Genomic DNA, 6289 nt, shown 5'->3' on the forward strand with positions numbered 1-6289 from the left:
AAATGTTAAGTGGGATAAAAAGAGACAGCCCTGCTTGCAAAATAGGAAGTGAAAATTCCAGGTAGGAGGACTTTGCCTGATGTGGGCCAATAACCTTTCATTAACCCATTGTGCTCTGGCTCCACCCCTGCTCAACAAAACAGCTTTCAGATTTTAAACAAAGAGTTTTTCTTTACAGATAGACAATAGGAAATAGGAAGATGGCTCTGCTGCAAATGGGAAGGGGACAAGAGATGGAAGGATGGGTAGGGAGAGAAGAGGATGGGGAGGGATAAAGAACTGAGATGTGTTACATACATGTATTAGCTCCCCATAGTGAGTGTAATCATTATTACTCCAAGTGTGTACTAATAAAAATAAAAATTAGAGAAAAACCAAACCAAAACAAAAAAGACCTCCCGGTCATGGGCTGGAGTTCTGGTGAGGAACGAGAGCTGTGGGTTTGGACCTGGGGCCAAGCACTAGGTCAGCATCCCACTGGGTAAAGCTGATGCCATGATACCTTCAGTGCTGAACTGCTGGTTGGAGAGGCCTCTGAGACTGGCTGGAGTTTTCCTTTTAGCTAAGTTGCACTAACAAAGGTTCAGAAGACTTTTCAGGTTGTTTGCATGTTTCACAAATACACAATTTCTTTTGGCTAGGAAAGTGGAAGATTAACAGGGACAGGTAAATTGGAGGAACTCTTCCTTTTTGGGCCTGGTGGCTTCAGCCAGGCCCCGCCTTCTTTGAATGCCTTTAAGTCCAGAGTTGGTATCTGCAGAGCACACCCCTGAGAGCATTGGGGAGACCACAGAGACTTCCTAGCTTTTTCTCTTGGTGGTGCATCCTCACTATTTGAGGAACCCACAGCGGTAAAAACAGAACTGGTCAAAAAGTAAAGCATTTACTGAATACTTAGTTTTGTGCTGAGCAGTAAACTGGGTACCAAGAGATAATAAAAGTTTAATTCCTACTATATTTTAGACATTCGCAAAGATTCCAGGAGGCCTGTTATTACTCAAATTGTTCAGGCATACTGATGTAGAAGCATCTGAGATCTGACTGTGGACATCAGTGTCCCCAGCACAAGGAAGCAGTGGGAAGACCTTGTCACTTTTGGATGTCTTTTAAGACTGTGGTTATGATGGTATATTTTATAGACAGGTATGACAAAGAAAAGTAGATTCATTGATTTGATGTTCTGTCAATATTTAAATTTGTTCTGGAAAGAGCCCTCCATTGTTACTGTGAACACTTTCTCAAGGTAGGGAAGGGAGTTAGTCATTGCCGCTCCACTCAGTACTCACAAGGTGTTTTATTTCTTTCACTATCTGTTTATGCATCTAAGCACAAAGGATTTTATCTGGATCAGGTTCATCTGACAACTCCGAGTGATTTTTCCACCCCTACATGCTCCAAATCCCTTATGCTAGGAGTTTTATTTTTCTGTCACATTTGTTGGCTCAGTTTCCTCAGAACTGTGTGTTTCAGAGTAAGAGTGACTCACACCCTGCAAAGTCAGCAGGCAGCAGGAAAGATGGAGCATGGTGAAACTGGAGCCTCCCAGGTAGGGACAACACCTCTGAGAAGATTGGTGGTCACACAAGCTATGCATTAGTGACCAACATGTAAAAGCCACAGGGATCAACAATTAGAATGAGGTGTGAAGAGAGCTGTAGGAAGGTGAGTTGGGTACAATGGCAGATTCAACACCCATCATTTTGCTGTCACCTTATCCTCTTTTTCCTCACTCCATAGCATGCAACAGTTGTGTGTTTAATTACACTGTGAATTCATGCTTATTCCACTGGACTCTATAAGTTCCATGGAAGCAGAAGCCTCATCTCCTTCAGTCACTGCTGAGTGTCCAAGACGAGCAAGGTGAGCACTCAGTGCTGATGAGTAAGTGAGTGAATGGCGGCCATTTTTTCTGGAAAGAAGCAGGACTGCAACCCACAGGTATGTACTGCATGCGGGAGGGTGGACAGTAATGACCAGGAGGTGGGGGACAGTCAGTAAGGGATTCATAGACAAATGTAGCCACAGGTGGCTTCTGAGTTTTGTGCAATAAATTTCTATCTTCTAGAGGAAGCCTTATCTAATAAGATACTAAAATAAAGGAGAAGACTGATAACTTTGACTATCAATATGAACCAAAATATAAACATTAGTATATGACATGATATTTATGATGAAGTTGAAAGACACATGTAATTTGAAGAAAATAAAATGTGTGTAATAGGCATATTATCTGCGTCATATGAATAATATAGACACTCCATATAAGTTAGTGAGTAAAAGGCAAATCATTTCTTAGAAACATGAGTGGGAGAGGGCAATATCAGCAGTCTCAGAAAAACTTCAAAAAGTCCCTTAAGAAGCCCTTAACAGTCAGGGAACTGCAAATGCAAACAAGATACTGTTTTCATCCTTTGGGTCACACAAATGTTAGAGCTTGTTAAAGTGCTGAGCATGGTGGCGCTTGCCTGTGGCCCAGCATTTGAGAAGCTGAGTAGGAGGATGGCTGTGAGTCTAATGCCTGACTAGGCTACACAGTGAGTTCAAGGTCAGTCTGGGAAGTTCAAGACCCTGTCTCAAAAAGCAAAACAAAGCAGAAAAAGATTGATGAAAATGAGATTGATAATGTCCAGCACTGCTGAGGGCCTGAGAAAGAAAGTACTGTCACATATATCTCAGAGAAGTAAACTGGGGCAGCTACTTCGGGGAGAGTTAGAGTTTGGCTCTTAAGGGTTCCCCAAAGTGCCTGTAAGTGTGCGGCACGCCTGAATGGGCGGGGCCTAGTTGGAAGTCTCATGCTGGAGGCTTGGCCTTGAGACTTCATGGGACTCTGGCTTTGATTTCTCTTCTTTTCACTTCTTGGCCCTGAGGTGAACAGCTCTGTCCCATCAGATGCTCCCTGCCATGTGTCACAGGCCCACAGCCACGGGCCACCTCACCACAGACAGAAACCTCTGGGACTGTGAGCTAGAATTAAATATTCTTTTTTAAAGGTAATTATCATAGCTTTATTGTTATGTTAATGGAGAGTCTAATGACTAAGAAAGAGACCACTTTGGCACATGCATTAAAATGTTTTTCAGATTTCCATTTAGTGACTGTACTTTTCAAAACCTAATGGGAGAGAAATATTTGCTCACATGCCAAGAGGCACATACAAGAGCAGCTGTTAATCAAGTTTCTATTAGTAAGCAACCTGAGTATTTACTAGTGCGGAGATGAAGTGGAATAAAGATTTAGAGATGCTGATGTTTTAGAAATCCAAAGTATACCAAGGGTGGAAAATGTAGTAAATAGAAGCATTGCAATTTTTATGTGAAAACAATTTGTATAAAAAAACCTTACACATGCTATATTCTATACAGTATGTATGCATATGTATAAGCAAATTCAAAGAAATAGTGAAAAAGTACAATGAATTGCTCACGTTAATTATTTGTGAGAAATTAGCAAGGACTAGGATTGAGGATGGTGGTCACAGGAGACTTCTGATTTCTCTATAATGCTGTAACTTTTAAAAATTTTTCATACATGTTTATGGTATTAAATGACATTATATGCTTCTTTGATACAAGCATTCTATTGACCCACATCCATATAGAAGTAGGCCATGCACAAATGAAAACATGGGTTTTGATTAGAGTCCTCTGGGCTTTTTTTTTTTTTTGTACTGGGGATTGAACTCAGGACCTTACACTTTCCAGGCAGACACTTATGCTACTGAGCTATCTCCCCACCCCGGGCCTACTTTTTACAAGCATAAGAACCTTACCTCTTTTGTTTGCTTGAAAATAGACATAAACTCAAACTTAATTTTTTTTTTTGTGGAACCGAGGATTGAACTCAGATCCTTGTGTTTGCCAGTCAAGTGCTTATTCTACTGAGCCATCTCCCTGACCCCCTCTAGCTTATTTTTTAAAAAATAATTTTATTGAGAAACAAATAGCAATGAGACAGTTTCAAAACCAATTAATGGGACAGTTTTAATAATCAATACATTGCATATTGTTGTCTTCTTAGTGGTTATTCATACTACTAGATGCAGACATGATATCCTATCCACAAACACTATTAGTACAAATCTTCCTATTTGTTGAATTAAGAAAGAGTAGCTGTATATCTATCCTAACTATTTTGAATATACAGATACAAAATGGTCCTTCATTTGTATCCCCTTTTTTTGTTTAGTTTTGTCAGAGATAGGTATTCCATTGTTATTTAAATATTGTAGGTGCATGAATTTGCAAAATATTCTGATATAGTCCAGTAGTCCATAATAGTAGTGGGTTATCTGTAGGACTGACAATGTCAGAAGTTGTTGACTTGAGCCTTTCACAGCTCAACATACTAATATGGCTTTACTTTTTATACTTCACTTTTATACTTTCTGCTGGATGGTTAAGACCAAGATAAGGCAAGACCTACATAACAAGAAATGTAACTTTTGTATCTGACAAGTCAGTCAAATCCCTTCAGGATTTATCCTGAAACCCTGTACCACAGTTTGTAGATCCTTTGTCAATGTTAGCCACATGGATGAGTCACGGCCATTGCTTGACCAATTTGCTCTCTGTGAAAGTCTGAGGGAATATTTTGCTCTCTAGGTGACTTTCCTTAGGCACACGCTACATCATCGATCCCTTTCCTCTGTAGCCCCATAATCTCCTTGATCAGAAAATTTGGGACACAACTGAGTTACATGATGTTACAGTACAGGTTCTCCTATGTCCTGAGTCCCCACTGACCTTGAAAGGCTAGGGCCAAAATGTTGGCTGTCCTGGCAGCCCTTCTTTTTCTCTAATTTTTGGTCTGCAAACTTAAGTTGTTAACCCTCCAGAAGAGAAGCTTATTATTATTACCTTACAACATAGGCTAAATTCCAACTTCTTCTGAGAGAATACAATATTGAACTCCTCATCAATTCTCACTGGAATTTTTGTTTTGAGAGTGAATATTCATAGAACATTGAAGATGTGGAAGCAATCTATTCTATGAATGGTTTATATTCTATAAATTCTATTTTGACCATTAGAGCACTTAATTTCTGGATATCATTTTCATCTATGTAAAGTTGCTTTAGTTTGAATCATTGTTGTCTATTGAGGTCAGTAATTCATGACTATATTTATCACAGATATTACTGAGGATATTACCTGATACCCCTCATGATATTCCATTTATAGGAAATTGGGGAATTAATTTTCTTGGCTCAGTATTAAAACTAGATTATGCTCACCCAGAAAAGTTGATGTATTTGTACTTTAAAGATGTAAATCCTTTCCCTAATTATGTTTTCACTTTGTTTTTGCCAGCTTTGAAATTCAGATTAAAATTTCAGCCTTTCTCTAGCACTCAAATCATTCTCATTTGCATGGATCTTGTGGATTTTAATTTTATTTTATTTTGCCTGTTTTAATTTTCCTTTTATTCTGGTTTCCTCACTTATGGTAAAATAATTTGCAAAATAGTTTTAAATGCATTTTATAAGCCACTTTAAATTATTTTTTTAAAAAATGAACTGGAAAAAATGAAATGGAAATATAAAAATGAATAGAATAAAATCTATTTTTCTGTCAGCTGAAAGAACCAGCTAGAAAATTGACATCTTAGAGAACTGAACATTATAAATAGAAACAAGTAAGATAAAACTTTATATATGGCACATTTGCATTTCCTTCCACATGCACTCTATGCATTTTGACTTCTGTTTGAAATAGCTCTAATTCAAGAGTTGTTCCCATTCCTCAGAAATAAAGCCTCAAGAAAAGAGGATGCCAATCACAGGAGAAGCAAGAGAGTAAGTGCAGTGGGGTGAATGACGGCGTCCAAAACCCATGGGCAAGTTGTCATCCCCAGATCCTGTAAATATGATCTCACTTGGCAAAAGATGTTTGAAGGTGTTCAGATTATTTAGGTGGACCCTCGATCTAATGACTTAAATACCCTACAAACATAGAAGAACATAGACCTGAAGAAAAGGCCATGTGAAGACAGGAAGGAGAAGGAGAACTGGAGTGAAGCAGACACCAGCTAAGGAATTCCTGGATCTGGAAGGAATTCCTGGAAAAGCTGAAAGGATCAGAAAAAAGCAACCTTTGGAGCCTTCAGGGGGAGTGTGGGCATACTGCCACAGACTTCCAGCCTCCAGGACCATGAAGAATACATTTCTGGTATATCAAGCCATTGGTTTTAAAAATATTTTTTACAGGGGCCAGGGAGATGGCTCAGTGGAATAAGTGCTTCCCTGGCAAGCGCAAGGGCCTGAGTTCAATCCCTGGTTCTGGGAAAAAAA

The 6289-nt window shown here is 39.1% G+C and overlaps 1 pseudogene; it reads left to right on the plus strand.

The window, feature by feature from the left end:
• The first annotated feature begins 1893 nt into the window (after window positions 1-1893).
• The window catches only part of LOC101592743, a 9525-nt pseudogene continuing 5129 nt past the window's right edge, over window positions 1894-6289 (plus strand).

The sequence above is a fragment of the Octodon degus genome, unplaced genomic scaffold, assembly GCF_000260255.1.
Source record: "Octodon degus isolate 3935 unplaced genomic scaffold, OctDeg1.0 scaffold00147, whole genome shotgun sequence".
Taxonomy (NCBI): domain Eukaryota; kingdom Metazoa; phylum Chordata; class Mammalia; order Rodentia; family Octodontidae; genus Octodon; species Octodon degus.